Here is a 16749-nt window from a genome sequence, read left to right as displayed (position 1 = left end):
CCCACCTCCGGCGAAACTTGGTCTCTCGGTGACCCCCAAGAGACCGAATCTCACGACACAGATCCTTTGCCAGCCCAGATAAGGCCAGGAGATGGGATTGGTTCAGAGAGTTGCTGATAGACTGGAGACTTTTTCTCGAAGGGTTTTCCTTTCCACCCCGGAGTGGAGGCTTTTGTGTTGATGAATGGGGCCCGTTTGCTCCGCCAGAGTTTGGGAGTTCGAATGCAGAAAGTTTCTAGTGTGAATTTAAGCTCTCTTTCACGTTGTCGGAGACAGATTTTACAGAAACAGACGAGAGGGACAGAGAGGAACAAGCGGGGGGGGGGGAAGCCTGCAAGAAAGGGAAAGACAATCTTCAACTAAGTAGAAAGGAATGGAGAGAGTGAGCAAAGAGGGGAAGAGCAGGAAAGAGCGAGTGAGCGGGTGAGAGGGAGAGAGGAGGGGGGAGGGAGGGGAGGAGGGAGGGAGGGAGGGGGAGAGGAGAGAGGGAGAGGAGAAAGAGATGGACAGAGACAGAGCGAGCGAGGGGGGACAGAGAGAGAGAGAGAGAGAGAGAGAGAGAGAGAGAGAGAGAGAGACCCGGCGCGCGCGCGAGACCGGGAGAGGCCGGGGATGAATGGGCCGGGCGCAGGGAACCTGCGGGCTCTCTCCCTGGCTTTGCGTTGCTAGGTAGCGGCCGGGAGCTGCGTGTGACCCACCACCAGACAGACAGAGAGGACGCTGCTGCCACCGCGGTGACTAATCTGTCTGTGGGGACGGAGGAGTCCCCCCTTTCCCCTCCTGCTCTCTCCCGTCGAACAACTTAATTGCCCTACAATAAAAATGAAACCCCTATTGTTGCAGGATTAGCCAAAGCAATAAATTGATTTCCCTGGATCACACTTTGGGCTTGACGGGCTGGGGGTGGTGGTGGTGGTGGTGGAAGTCCGGGCTTGTGGAGAAGAGAGGGGAAGGTTTGTAGATGGGCCGAGGTGCCATGTATTCAAATGGTTAATCTGCTTTCTTTCTCAATTCTTAGCGTAAGCGCCTTACAGGGAATCAAGTAAGTAATTATACGGCAACTCCTAGCAGCACCCATTTCAGACTTCCTGGGAAGTTCAGGAAAGGCCAACAAACTCTGCCTGTCGGGAAGGGGGGCGGGCGTTGTGGGGGAAGGCAGGGTTCCTTGGAGCACCTTTCCTTAGTGCGGGAAACACGGAGAGAGGGTTATGTTATTGGTGGGGTCGCCCAGTGCTCAGGGGTCTATAGGTTTGTGAACCACCCAGATCTTAATATCTATCTGTAAAGTCCTGGTCGTATTTAGCACATTATATACCTGTCTCTAGAATGTTTCTGTCACTTGGAAAAAGAAAATCTTGCAAGACAGATGTGGAACTGTGGCTCAAGTGCTAGCCTTGAGAGAAAAACCTAAGGGGCAATGCCTAAGCCCTGAGTTCAAACCCAAGTACTGCAACCAAAAAAAAAAGTTTCTGAAAAAAAAGATAGCCGTTTATGTAGCAGGTAGTTTACCTTATATGGAAAAGACTCACTTGCATAGTAACATGGGCAACCAGACATTTCTGGTGGGGCAGGAGGGAGAAAGAACTCACTTCAAAGGGATATTATGAAAATTAAACACATGGGACCTGCCATGTTGAAAGGGTATGCTATGTCATTATTACCATCCATGTTATTACAAATTATTACATAGAATGGGATATCTCTGGATGTAAACCACCAAGACTAGCCTACAGGTTATTTAGTAAATGGACCATTAACCCAGGGAAAGAATGTATGTTTTGGTGATGCAGGGACATCTGTAGATGCAAGTATTTTATATGGTTTTTAATTTGTTCTACAACGTATTTCAATTTAATGGTTTATTGAGAACTTTCTCTGAAGTAAGTACTCTTATCCCAATTTTACAGATAGGAAAAGCAGAGTTACAGAATATTTTATCCAGGTCATACAGCCAGAAAATGGCAGAGGTCTGAGGAGCCTAAGGAATTCTAACCCTAGAGTCCTTCTCTCTCTCTCTCTCTCTCACACACACACACACAAATACACACACATACATCAGAAATGTCTTTCCATATAAGGTAAATTAATTGCTGCTTAACTGCATATTTTTTCAGAAACTGTGTGTGTGTGTGTGTGTGTGTGTGTGTGACAATATGGCTTGAATTCAGGACCTTGGGCACTGTACCTTAGCTTTTTCACTCAGGGCTAATACTTTACCACTGGAGCCACAGTTCCATGTCTGGCTTTTTGGTGGTTAATTGGAGATAAAGAGTCTCATAAACTTTCCTGTCCAGGCTGGGTTTGAACTGTGATCATCAGATCTTAGCCTCTGAATTGCTAGGGTTACAAACATGATTCACTGGTGCCCAGCTTTTTTTTTTTTCTGAGACCCTTCTAAAACCTAAATCCACATATGGCATCTGTATGTCTCAGTGTGGTATGATGAGATCTTTTTTTTTTGGGTCCGGACATGGGGCCTGAAATCTGGGCCTGGGCACTGTCCCTCAGCTTTTCAGCTCAAGGCTAGCGCTCTACCACTTGAGCCACAGCGCCACTTCCGGCTTTTTTCTTTTTTCTTATGTGGTGCTGAGGAATCGAACCCAAGGCCTCATGCATGCAAGGCAAGCGCTCTACCACTGAGCCACCTTCCCAGCCCATGATGAGATCTTTTACTTATCCTATGAAGTAAAATATGATTAAATTGCAAATGTTTTTAGTAAAATTTGGCTTACTTTTTTGGTCCGTCAAGGGGCTTGAACTCAGGGCCTGGGCACTTTAATTGAAAGTAAGAGTCTCACAGGTTTTCCTGACAGGTCTGGCTCTGAACTGTGATCCTCAGATCTCAGATTCCTCTTAGTTAAGACTACAGGTGTGAGCCACTGGCACGCTGCAAGTGTTCTTTTGATTATTTATTAATTTTTATTATTATAAAGATGATGTACAGAGGGGTTGCCATTTCATAGGTCAGGTAATGAGTATATTTCTTTTTGGACAGTCACCTCCTTTCTTCACTCTCTCCCAGTTTTTCCTTTCCAATACACCCCCCCTCCCCCCAACAAGTTGTTCAGTTCCTTTTCAACACAGTATCTAGTAAGTACCACTGCTGAATTTGTTCATCCTTCCTCCCTCATTTCTATACCCCTTAACCCCCACAAAAACAGATAAATGAACAAACAAGACAAACTGAAAAGAAAAAAAAAACAACACTTCTTGTTTCCTGCTTGGATTGGCTTCAAATAATGATCCTCAGATCTCAGCATCCTGAGTAGGCCTGAGCCACTTGCTCCTGGCATGGATCAAATTTTTAATGATACAATTGACATAAAGATATCCCAGGACATTTTATGAGTATAAAGACATGAATTATGTCAAGTACTTAGCCTGGTGGGAGGCATATATACAGCAAAATTAGCTAGTTGCTGTTTTAATTATCTTTATGGACACACAGTAGCTTAGCCTTTTGCTTACTGTTCATATTTCAAAGGTACATAGAAGTCTTCGTCAAGCACTTTTTTTTACTAGCAGGTCTTTGAGGAATTCATAATGTACTCTTGATTTTGTTTTCAAGAAATTAGTATTGACCTTAAAGTTACATTTTTTGATCTAATAACATTTTGGTTATGTGTTTACGGAGTAGCAATAAGGTTTATCATGATCACATCTTGGAGTGGAGTTTCTGTATAAAAAGGACTATGGGAACAATGTAAACATGTGGCATTCTTGACCCTGGGCATCTCTAGGACCACTCTGATGCTTTCTATTTCAGAGTTGCCTTCTATTTTTCTGTTCCCTTCAATCACTGTCCCTTTTAATAGAAACGGTAATAGAAACTTAGATATCAGATTGTCTGTGTCTATTATTTTAAGATCATCAGTTAATTCTGAGGAAGTTAACTTCTGGGAAGGCCTGAAAGCTCTGAAAGGGAAAGGGATTGAATACCTTGTCAAGGGTATAAAGTCTGAAGTAGAAGTAAAATCTAATTCTGAGTCTCTCATTCCTAGTCCACGCAGTGGCTCACATTCAGACGCCTGTCCTCTGAATGTCCTCTCTGTCCTTGTTCTGGTAGATGTCTAGATTCCTTTCTGGTGATCCTGACTTATCAGATGAGGTAAAGTATGTCAAGTAGTAGATGATCTTGGTGAATCCTTAAAAAAAAATTGGATGTGCTTCTTATCTCAGGCCTAAGAGGAATTCTGTGATAGGTCAATCTAGTCACATGCCAATGCTTTCAGCTAGGTCTGGAATTTGCCTAGTAGACCAACTACCAGAGATTATACCCTTTACCACCCTCAAAGACCATGCCCTCTATCCAGTTTTCAAACTGATGGGCCATTCCTGAGGAACTTTGGGGTTTTTAGTATACACTGCTGGAGAATTAGGCTTTATCTTCTTCAAGGTAATTAGTAGATGGTGCTTAATCACTGTCCATGTTCTCTATGCACGTAGTCATATACATTTTATTATATATTTTCATTAAAGTTTAAAAAACATTGATGTCAAGAGCCTAAATGTATATCCTGTGTTACTAAAATCATATTGTTACATTGACTTTGGGGTGCCTGTTAAGTGGTAGTAGCTAGATCAGGGTAACTAGAAAGTAAAGGGTGATTACAAAAGATTTTATTTATTTAACCTAGTTATTGTAGTTTTGGGGATAAAATCCAGGCCCTTATGAATGGGAGGCAAGCTCTCTACTCTGACCTAAATTCCCAGCCTACAAACGATAATAAATTGAAAGAGATTCTGTTTGCATGAACATTGAACGACTAAAAAGGAACTAACTATGGAGCCCTATTTTAGAATGAGGGAAATGAATTATATCGTACTTTCCCCCCTCCTCCCCTAGTCCTGGAGCTTGAACTCAGTGTCCGGGAGCTGTCCCTGAGCTTTTTTGCTCAAAGCTAGTACTTTAGCCTCAACTCCACTTCTGGCTTTTTGGTGAGGAGTTGGAGATAAGAGTCTTCTGGACTTTCCTGCTGAGTAGATTCTGGCCAGGATTATCAGATCTCCCCTTCCAGGATAGCTAAGGTTATAGCCTGAGGCACTGCTATATCCTACTTTTTGATCTTGAGGAATGTATACTACCATCTTGTATATTCCAAAGCCTTTTCTAGTACTGAGTTCCTACAGTGTGCTGGTGAGCAGTAGTTACAGAAAGGCAGAGGAGGGTGTGAACCCCCAGAGGAGTCTGGAATCCCACTTTGCTCTTGATTTTAGACAGAACCCATATACTATGTCACTGGCATGAGAAAAATTTAACAAGTTTCAAGATCAAAATTTTGGACTTCTTATAAATGATCAAGTTAGTGGTTTTAAAATGTCAAGAACGTTTCTTTGGTATCTTAAATGTTCCATAGAAGTCCTTGTATATGTTTGCTAAATAGACCTGCATTTGGTGGTACTAAGATTTGAATTCAGGATCTTGCACTTGCTAGATAGACACTGTACCATTGAGCCACCTTCCCAGCCCCCTAAATAATTTCTTGACAACTCAGCATTATGAGAGGAAGGGGAATTTCTCAAGATCGGCAATCTTGGAATAATTCAATGAATTAAAGGGAATAAAGTACTAGACACATGAAGATAAAAAGACGTGGTTGATCTGTGTTAATGGCAGCATTGTGCAACCTTAAATTTAGAAGAGGAAAAGGAAGGATTAATAGAAGATTTATTTGGAGCCTAAAGGTTTCTTATTTGAAGTAGGTCTTTGTGATAAATAGGCAAGTTCTAGAAAATGAACTGAGAGAAATCAGGAGCAGGAGCTCTTGAGTCCATATCATTTTTCTGCGACACCTAGAACTTTATTCCTTTTTTTTTTTCTTTTTGTCAGTCGTGGGGCTTGAACTCTGGGCCTGAGTACTGTCCCTGAGCTCTTCAGCTTCAGGCAAGTGCTCTCCACTTGAGCCATAATGCCACTTCCAGTTTTCTAGTGGTTTATTGGAGATAAGAGTCTCATGGACTTTTCTGTCTGGGCTGGCTTTGAACCATGTTCCTCAGATTTCAGTCTCCTGAGTAGCTAGGATTACAGGCATGAGCCACCAGCGCACGGCCTTTTGCTCCTTTTCTAACTTACTTGATTCCCTTGTTTATGTGTCTAAGATTTTGTCCCTTTTCCAAGTGCTTGATCTTTGCCTAGAGACTGAGATAAAGAGGTAAAGAAGAGAAAGTTTGGAGACAGGTTAAGATGCTTCTGTGGAGCACATCTAGGAGCATATCTAGGACTTAATCTTCCATTAATGATAGAACAGGTTTCTTTCATCCTTTACTGAATTAATTCAGCAATATCAGGAAAAAATGCATTCTATGCCAATGATTACTTTGTTCTTCTTTAATTAAATCTTATTTCTAATAACAGGTGCTGAGAAAATGGAACCATTATCATTCCTAAAATAGGATGGTTAATTTATATTTGCTCACCTCTGGTGTAGTATAGCATGACATGTGATAAAAGAAATATGTCTCTTCACTCAGAAGATGACAGAATAGACAATATGAAGTTTCATGTTGAAATCTCAATACTTTTGGTCATTAGCTCTCAGATCATACTTGACCCCAAGGTTATAGGAAACTGAGAAATGAATAAAAGTAGGAAATGTAATTCCTATTCTATGCATTAAAAAATTAAGCCACTGTTGCCAAGGATATAAGCTTTATTGCTTCTTTTAGGTTTATATAGTCTCAGCCAATAACACATAATTCCTCTAAACTTTGAAAATAAGCTTTTATTCACTTATCTATTGAAATATATTTGGTGACAGTATATCTATTTTTGAGGGCCTAATGGGTATTTAGGAATCCTGAAAAGAAAAAAAGGAAGAGGACTGTAGCTACAATTTTGTTATATTGTATACATTTTTTGGGGCTTGATACTATAATCTTAGCTACTAAGGCGGTGAGATTTGAGGATCACAGTTTGAAGCCAGCCTGGGCAGGAAGTGGTATGGCTCAGGTGGTAGAGTGCTAACCTTGAGCACAAAGAGGCTCAGAGACAGACCTGAGTTCAAGACCCAGGTCTGGTAAAAAAAAATTATTTTTTTTTGGTATTTTCACATAAAAATATGGAAATATCCTGTCATGGTGTCAGAGATAGACATACCACTTCGGATCCAAATCTTAGGTTTTTCAAATCAGCATGGAGAAACTTTTCTCAGTAAAGTCTGAAAAAATTTAAATCCTTCATTGCTTAAGGAAATACTTAAATTCTGTTCGATTTTAAGAATGGAAATATTTTATACCAGGAGTAGTAGTTCATATCTGTAATCCCAGCACTCAAGAGACTGAAGCAAGAGGATCATGAGTTCATGATCAGCCTGGGTTACTGTGACCCTATCTCAAAGAAAAAATAAAGCTAATTTAATCAAAAAATTGAAATAATATATATGAAATATATCAATTGTACCCACAATTTAAACTTGTTATATACTTTGACACTGGTTTAATTTTAATGTAGGGAAGAGTGTGGAGGACCCTTTTTGTTTCAAGAAACAATAAATAGAAAACCCAACTCAAATTGTCTTAAACAATACAGGCTATTTCTTGGCCCATGAAAGTGCAAAATCCTGAAGGCAAGTGGAGTTCAGGTGAGGTACAGTCAGGGTTTCCAGTTCCTTTCTTTCTTTGTATTTGTCTTGACTCCCTTCTCCTTGCTGAATTTCAGCTTTGTTTCAGTGTAGTTTTCCATAGGATTGTAATATGGCTGCCAGGGCAAACAGGGCTACACGTTTCCTTGATCGTATCTGGGGGATTCAGCTTTACAAAGGGTTCAGTTTGGTTCTTAAAAGCATTGTTTCACCATAATAACTTGGAATGTTACAATTTCTAAAGTCCTTGGATGACTGTCAGTCAGCTTTCCAAACTTGGGATAGTCAATAATTACCTGGGGAGTTTTATAAAGTATATAAATTCTTAGGCCAAAACCCATACGTACTAAGTCAAGAGTATGGTAATCTATATTATGAAGAGCTCCCAGAGGGTGCATAGTTTGGGAACAACCAATTCTGGGTAGCCCCTCTCATGTTTTTGGTTTATAAATGGAGATGAACTGACATCACTGCATTCCTTCCTGTGGCTGAGTCAAATTTTGCCTTCAAGTGTCCAATTTTGTCTTCCTTTTATATAGGGAAGTTACAAGGAAAAATCAGTCTCTTTCTAATCTCAGGATGGCAAGAAGCTGTAGCCTGTTCCTGCTCATCTCTTCTGGCGATGATAGATCATAAAGCTCTATCGCTGATTGTGTCTTTCGTAGATTTTGCTCTTTCTCTAGACATCCTTGAAGCCTTCTTTGCACTTTAGGGGGTTATGACTATTGAAGGTCTTCTACCTTTCCTACCCGAGTCAGGAATTTATCACTAGCTTCTAGAGCTAGTTAATAGTTGGAATGAGTGTATTGCAAAACTCTCTAGCTTATTTCCTTTATACCCTAAACTTAATCTCTGTTGACCTCCCTGGGACTTAAACTCCCCTGATCCTATTACCCCTTCACCATCCTTCTAATCATTTATTTACTTCCTCAGCTTATATTTTATGGCCTATTGTTAAAATTACTTCCTATTGTCAGCAACTTGGCCCCTTTAACTTACATATTGTGCTCTGTAAAACTCTTGGTTAATACTCATCTGCAATGTTTTTCCACAGAGTGGCTAAACAATATAAAAAACCATGCTAACTATTCTGACTTTCCTCACTTGAAATTCTTGAAATGAAAGTCAGCCACCAATGACCTGTAATCCTAGCTACTCAGGAGGCTAAGATGAGTGGATTGAGGCTGGAAGCCAGCCGAGGTTGGAAAGTCTGCAAGATCTATCTCCAATTAACCAGCAAAAAGCAGGAAGTAGAGTTGTGGCTCAAGTGGTAGAGCACTGGTCTTGAGTAAAAGAGCCAAATGAGAATGTGAAGCACTTAGTTCAAGCCCCAGTAGTAGCAACAAACAGTCATTTTTGGATTTGCTTCCACACTAGTCCATTCAGTTTCCTGCTTTCCCGTTTCTCCTCGAATTTCTAAGAAGTTCTGCTCAGATATTGATTTTTCTTTTATAGAGGTGCAAATAGAAACATTGAAGAGAGGACTATAAGCTCTCATGACTACCAGCATCATGTGTCCTTCACTGCAGTCTGTCTTCAGTGTTCTAGAAGAACTTGGCCATGCTCTTATATTCAAAACTCGCTCATATTCTAGATTCCATCTTCCTTATCTCTCAGTATGTTTCCTCTGTGTTTTACAAAATCCCCTCTTTCTCCCTTTTAGGTACCAGCACAGTTTTTCTAGTCTTCTTTATAGTAACTTTGTGTGTGTGTGTGTGTGTGTGTGTGTGTAAGAGAGAGAGAGAGAGAGAGACAGACAGACAGATAGACAGAGACAGAGACGAGACAGAGAGTGTCCTGGTGCTTGAGCCACAGCACCACTTCTAGCTTTTCTGTTTCTGTGGTACTGAGGAATTGAACCCAGGGCTTCATGCATACTAGGCAAGCACTCTACCATTAAGCTACTTTCCTAGCCTACAGTAACATGTTGATAGGCTTGGCAATATCCGCTGCTCTTTGCCTCCAATTTTTCCTCAATCAATGCTCTTCAGGATTTCAGGATTTTTTGACTTTTTATCAAAGTCTCTAATGACCTTCATGTTGTTAAATCCAAGGATTCATGTTCATGTCTGTTTTCTTTATATTTTTGTGGTGCTGGGAACTGCACTCTGGGCCTTGTACGGAACAGGCAAATGTAGGCAAGTGCTAGACTAGCTCTGGTCTTATTTAGATAGTCAGCTTAACTGGACATAGTGTATCCTGTCCTGTTTCATGAAACAGTTCATTTGGTTTCCAAGAAACTACCTTTCTTTCTGCCTTCCTTCCTTTCTTGTTGGCCCCTCCTTATTATCTCCTTGGAATCCTTTGCCTGTTTCTATCTCCTTAACCTGTTTTCTGCTGTAAATGCTCGACTTCTTTGGTGGCTTCATTCAGTCCCCTGGCTTTAAATACTATCAATATGGTGAGAAATTTCAAATTTAGGAATCTAGTCCAGACCACTGTCGAGCTACCCACTTGACATATCCACTTAGTTGTCTCATAGTCCCCTTAAACTTAACAGATTCAGAGTTGGACTCCTGATCTCCACTAAAGCCCTAAATCTGCTTTCTATGTGGAATTCCTTATCTCAGTGATGGCTGCTCCAATCCCACTCAGGCTCCAAACCTTTGATTTTGTGTTGACTTTTCTTTTTCTTTTCAACCCCAATATCTAATCCACCGGAAAATCCCAATGTTAGAGTTGGGTGTGGTGATGCACACGTGTAATCTTAGCACTTCAGAGGCAGAGACAAGAGGATCACAAAGTTCAAGACTAATCTGGGCTGCATTGTGAAATTCTGCCTGCCCCCACACAAAAAAGGCCGTGGATGTGGTTTAAAAGATAGAATGCCTGGTCAACAAGCTTGAGGCCCCTGAGTTCAACCCACTGTACTCCTAAATACCAACCAACTAAACAACAGCAAAACAACAAAGAAAGAAAAATAAAAGAAAAAAATAGAATGAAGGAAAAGAAAAGGATAATAAACTACTACCACCAACAACAAAAAAGGTCAATCTTGAAAATACACAGTCAAATCTGTTTTGTTTATTTTTATCATTTGGGGGGCTTGAACTCAGGGCCTGGGATCTGTTCCTGAGCTCTTTTGCTCAAGACTAGAGCTCTACCACTTTGAGCTACAGTGCCACTTCCAGTTTTTGAGTGGTTAGTTAGAGATAAGAGTCTCATGGGGACTTTTCTGCCTAGGCTGGCTTCAAACCGTGATCCTCAGATTTCGGTTTCCTGAGTACCTAGGATTATAGGCATGAGTCACCGGTGCCCAGCTGAGTCCAATCTTATAAAAAATGTATTTTTAAAATTTTTAATCAATTAATCAATCAATTAATTAATTAATATTTTAAACCAATTTTACCTCCATTATATGGTCCAAGTGACCACTATGTCTTGTCTGGATTATTGTAATATGTTCTTATGGTCAACCGCTTCTCTCTTTCTTTCTGTTTGCTTCCACTGGTAACTATAGAAAGCCTCTTCTAACATCACAACCTTTCACTGCTTTAAAACTCCATTGGCAGCTGCTCCAGTGGCTCACGCCTGTAATCCTAGCTACTCAGGAGGCTGAGGCTATGATCTGAGGATCACAGTTCAAAGCCAGCCTGGGCAGGAAGGTCCATGAGACTCTTATCTCCAGTTAACCACCAAAAACTGGAAGTGGCTGGCTCAAGTGCTAGAGTGCTTGCCTTGAGCTGAAGAGCTGAGGACAGCACCCAGGCCCAGAGTTCACGCCCCACAACCAACCAACGAAACAAAACCAACAAACAAAAAAGCTCCATTGGCTTCTGTTACATACCAGTTGAGTGGTCCAGAAACAGACACTGAGAGTGTAAGTGAAGTATAAGACATTTATTAATGTCAATGCCTGTGCAAGGAAAGAGAGTAAAGAGGGCTGGCAGAAGAAAACTTGAACTGTGACAAGACATTGGGCAATCTAGTTGAGGCTGTGGAATAAGAGCTGGCTGTCTTGATTCAGGTTGAAATGGCCTTGCTCAGTCACCGGACACTGCTGGGGCTTTCTCCAGCAGAGACAGATCCTAAAGGTGCTGATTGTAGGTGAATATCTTCCTCTGCAGGTTGAAGAGGAACCCTAGTGGTGCATCTCTACTTTCTCATTTCATAAATCCAAGTCCTACAAGATTCTCCCTGTCTGGCTTCTATACTACCTCCCAGACCTCACCTCCTTTTCTTTTCCCCTGCTCACATGCTCCAGGCACCGTTGCCCTAACGTGATGAGTGTTTCCAGGCCTCTGTACTTCCTTCTCTCTTCTTGAATGCTCTTGGCTCTGCATGTCTTATATGTTTTACCTCCTGCAAATCTTTGCTTATAGATCATCTTCTCTCATTCTTTGCTGATTTCCTTTCTTTCCTCCTCCTCCTTTTCCTCCTCCTTCTTCTTCTTTAAAAATATCTCTTACCATCTGACATTAGGTGTATTGTTACATACGTATTATTTGTTATTATTTTTTTGGAGGGTCTCGAATTTAGGGCCTTGCACCTTTTGTTAACTGTTTTGCTCAAGGTTGGCTCTCTACCACTTGAGCCACATCTCCACTTCTGGCTTTTTGTTAGATAATTGGAAATAAGAGTTGGGGATTTGTCTGATTTTGAATCTCAATTCTCAGGTCTCAGCCTTCTGAGTAGCTAGGAATACAGACATGAGCCATAATTGTCTCCCATTGTCTTAACTTCTTCCATGAGGCAGGGATTTTAATCTGATTCATTGCTGTATCCTTAGGATATTAGATAGGACAAAATAAGGTTGAGTGAATGAATGCATGGATGCCTGTATTGATTTTAAGAAGACACAATCTCCTAGCATTTGGGAGGCTGAGGCAGGAGGATTACAAGTTTGAGCCTTAGCCTGTGCTACATAGCAAGATTCTGTCTGAAAGTAAAATATAAAAAAAGGGCTGGGAGTATATTGCAGATGTAGAGTACTTGGCATCCTCAAATCATCCTTATGTGTGTAGTATTGGCAGTTCTAAATCCCCCCAGCCTCCTGGAGGCCCATCAGGATCTGATGGAGAAAAAAAGAAAATTGCTGTCTCTATCCAAGCAAGTGGCTTAGCAACGCTGTTGCTTTCCATTTGACTGTCCTCCTCTTCTCTCCCTCCTTGCCCACCCCTACTGGTGAGCCCCGATGTGTTTGAGAGTAGCCGTATCTGTATCTGTCTTTTTAACTTCTCTCTCAGACCCTTGGTAACCCTCAGAATTCCCCAGTACATAGAGAACGGGTTATTCTGCTGTTTTTAAATCCCAGATTTTATACAGTAGCTCTTATAAAAAGATAAGCTGGAGTTTTTCCACATTATATTTGTGGACTGCCATTCTGTATTTAAACAGAACACAAAAGAAAGCTGTCTGAGACCACTGCACAGTGAAAACAGCCTGGATGAGACAAAAGGCCCTCTTTGAAGAGGGAGTGGCTTCCCAACTCAGGGAGGCCTTGAGTCCCAGGACGGAGGTGGGAAGACCCTCCCATGTCCAGTCAGGACATTCATGAGTCTTGTTCCTGATGAATGAAGGAGAAATGGGTCCAACCAAAGGGCCTCAGGCTACTGAAAAAGGCCCTTTAGGTGCTTGTGCTATGGGCTGTTTTTCTTGATTCAGTTCCTCTTCTTCTGAGGACTCTAGTAAATAAGTTTGAGACAGAGGGATGGCTGAGTTCCATACATGCTCATGTAGAGAAGTTGGAGGGATGAATGAAAAGAATAATGACTGCAATTTTTAGTGTCTTCTCTGAACCCGGCCTAGATAGTCCTAAGTGTGTTTGAGGTATTAGTTCACCTGCTTTATCAACAGTACAACTTTTTCTGGGTAAAATACCAATGCAAAAACAGGTAGGGTCTTTGCTCAAAGGCATTCAGTTACTAAATGGTAGAAACAAGGTTTGAACTCAGAACCCTAGTTTGTGTTTGATGTTGCCCTGGATAAGTAGAAGGGTTCCTTTGTATATGATCAAACCCTTGATAAATGCTAAAACCCTTCCTTATGATAAAGTTACTCATCTTAGAGGCTGGTACCGTCTCAGCTCAGCTTTGGGGCATTTTAGTGCCACATTCAGAAGTTCTTTAATTCTTTCATCATATATTGATGGAGACCTTATGTTCCAGCCATGATATAGCTAGATACTGTGAGTATAATGTCTCCCTTGACATAGACCTTGTGCTATACAGCTTCATTTTGAAAAGAGTTCATTTCTCCTTCAACCTCACCTTCTTTTCTATTCTCTTTAGGTATAGGCTGATTTTTTTTTTCCTGCTGAGTTGCTCCTAAACTACCATGATATTATCTAGGAACACCATTTTCTCCTTAATTACACAGCTTTTAATTCAAAACACCCTTAGCATATCAGAGAGTTCTATTTAAGGTTTAGTAAGGGATAGCAGTGACATAGAGACTTTCAAGGGATTTTCTTGCTTGATGTTGGTAGGAAAAAATTCAAAGTTCTCTTATATGAAGTGGTAGAAGAAGGTAATGTACAACCAAATGAGAAAAAGTCTCTCTGCACCCCAGAGGAGGCTGTTCTTGTGGGTTCAAAGACATCTCTTCCTTGCCAAACACGTTTAAAGGTCTCCTGGCTCCATAGCATCTGTCTCTGTGGTCAGAGGTCTGTTCTGTCATCATTAAAGCCAGTTCTTCAGAGGAAGTCATTGATTCTTGCTGAAACCTCTGGTTACAAAGCATAAATGTTTTCTGTAGCAGGGAAAACTCATTGGTTGAACTAGTAATGCACAATAATTGTCAGAAGAAGGCTCGGAGGGAATAGGACTCAAGCTGGGAGAGGGAGAGGTGGTGCCCACCGGTAACAGTGAGCATTCAGAAGGCTGAGAAGAGGATCTTGAGTTCCATGTCAACCTGGGCTATGTAATGTGATCCTGGAAAGAGAGAAGAGGAGGGGGGGAGGGAGGGCGAGGGAGAGACAAAGTTGGTATGTTTTGATAGTGTCTAAGAAATTTTTTAAAAGCCTCATAAGCAAGAAGGCACACACATAATTCTGAGTCAATTGTTAAATGCTTAACTGAAAAGTGGCTAATGGCTTTTGCAACAAAATTCTGGATATTTTTTTCTAGCTCACTTCTGACATGAAAAATTTACTTCTTTAATATTTGGTGCAGTGAGGTGTTGAAAGAATTTGCTAAGTAATCACTGGAAGTTGAGAATCTAGTGAAAAACAAAATTCACAGCTTAAAAATTGAACCTACTAACTGGAAAGCAGTGAAAGTTTGATTCTCCCTGCTGTAAATAATTAAACCAACAAAAGCACACACGGTGTCAAGAGAAACTCCTTACTAAGAAGGATGCCTTTGCAGTGGACTTGTGCACTTCTCTGCAAAGAAATGTCATCAGAGAGGTCTTTAACTGTAGATTCCACGTGCAATAAAAACCCACTGTAATCTAGATCAGTTTTTCAAGCATTTAGATGTGATTAAAGGAGAGAAGAAGAGAATGTAGAGGGACAAAGTTTTACTAAGGCCTTAACACTCTTTAGGAGGTCTAAGTGATTTGTCAAAGTGACCTGGAACTTTGGTCTCTTCCAGAGCTTTTCTGCTTCATGAACACATCGGCAGATCAAAGACAGCGGGCTCTATTTGTGTACAATAGAGCCACTAATTGAGAATTGAATGGACTGGACACATATAGGATGCATTTCTGATTTTTTTCCCCCTAACGCTGCTAATTTTCTTACCTCCCCCTGTCATTTTTGTAGTGGTGGTATGGTGGTGGTGGTGGTTGGGGTTGACTTTAATTTTTCTAAATGTGAAGTAGAGGATACAATTTTACAGTTTTCATAGAGGAAGGCTCTGAGTATTAATATTTGATATTTATTAATTTACCTATTTCTTTATGAGAAATGATCTTGCTATGTATGCAACCCAGATTGGCCTTACACTCATGATCCTCCTGCTTCAGTCTCTTGACGGCCAAGATTATAGCTTGTTACCAACATGCCTAGATGAGTATTGGCATTTACAAAGTGTGTTGATTTATAAAGGAAACATGTAATTGACATGTCTGTGTACATTTTATAATAAAAAGTGTGTTTTTTTTGGTGCTGGGGATTGAACCCAGGACATATCATTTATGCCCCAATGAACACCTATTTCTAGGTCTTATATTTATTTGTATAATCATCACAATCAGGATTAGAACAATTCAACCTCCATCAAATATCCTGTGCCATTCCTTTATGCTTTTAAAGTTTTCTTTTTAGAAAACTCACTTTCCCATATTAAAGTTCCAATGACTTTCATTTGTTCATTTTCATTCAAGAAGTATTTTTTGCTCATTTTTGAGGCAATTCAAAATGACACAGTTGGTAAGGGTGCGTAGTTATTATAACAGAGGGGATCCCCCGCCCCCCCCCCCCAAGTGATGGCAGCTCTTTCAGAATAGCTACATAAGAAATGTTGCTTGTTGCTAGATTGGAATCTGCAAAGAAAACACACTCAACTATCTCCTTTGAAAGGAAGGACAGAGGTTTATTTTTTATTTAACAATTTACCCCTTGACACCTGGGAAATGATTAGTTGATGTTTTCAAAGAAGATTAAGTCAGTGTGGTTCATTAACTGTGGTAATCAGCTGACTTGAATCAATTAACTCTTTGTTAACAATTTCCATTAAATTTGTAAATAAATGACTAAAATTAGTAAATTGCACCCTTAAGATTAAAGGCTACTTGCTGATTTATTTTGTTGATGACAAATTAGAGATAGTTTTTCTTTTCATCTCATACCCTCCCTGCCAGCCTTACGCTAATAAGGAGAATACTAAAGCCAATTTTAGTTTGAGAGTGACACTTGAGGATAATGTCTAATATATGGTTTTAAAGAAAAGTTGGACTTCAAGACTCCTTGCTTCTTCATTTCAGCCTGTTTTGAAAGAAAGACTTAGGAGAATGAAACTTTTTTTTTTCTTTTTTTTTTTTTTTGGGTCCTGTCGTGGGGCCTGAACTCTGGGCCTGGGTGCTGTCCCTCAGCTCTTCAGCTCACTTGAGCCACAGTGCCACTTCTGACTTTTTTCTTTTTGCTTATGTGGTGCTGAGGAATTGAACCTAGAGCCTCAGGCATGCAAGGCAAGCGCTCTACCACTGAGCCACCTTCCCAGCCCCGAGAATGAAACTTAATAAGCAAGCATGTATGTTGAGGAACAGCAAGATGGACATGTACTTC

General features: G+C 40.7%; 1 protein-coding gene across 1 annotated transcript in view; it reads left to right on the top strand.

Moving 5' to 3' along the window:
• Lrp2 (low density lipoprotein receptor-related protein 2) overlaps window positions 1-16749 on the top strand; it is a 189646-nt gene that overhangs the window by 664 nt on the left and 172233 nt on the right. The window lies entirely within an intron of this gene.

The sequence above is a fragment of the Dipodomys ordii genome, unplaced genomic scaffold (assembly GCF_000151885.1).
Source record: "Dipodomys ordii isolate 6190 unplaced genomic scaffold, Dord_2.0 Scaffold5, whole genome shotgun sequence".
Classification (NCBI taxonomy): Eukaryota; Metazoa; Chordata; class Mammalia; order Rodentia; family Heteromyidae; genus Dipodomys; species Dipodomys ordii.
This window is presented reverse-complemented; position numbering and strand designations above follow the sequence as displayed.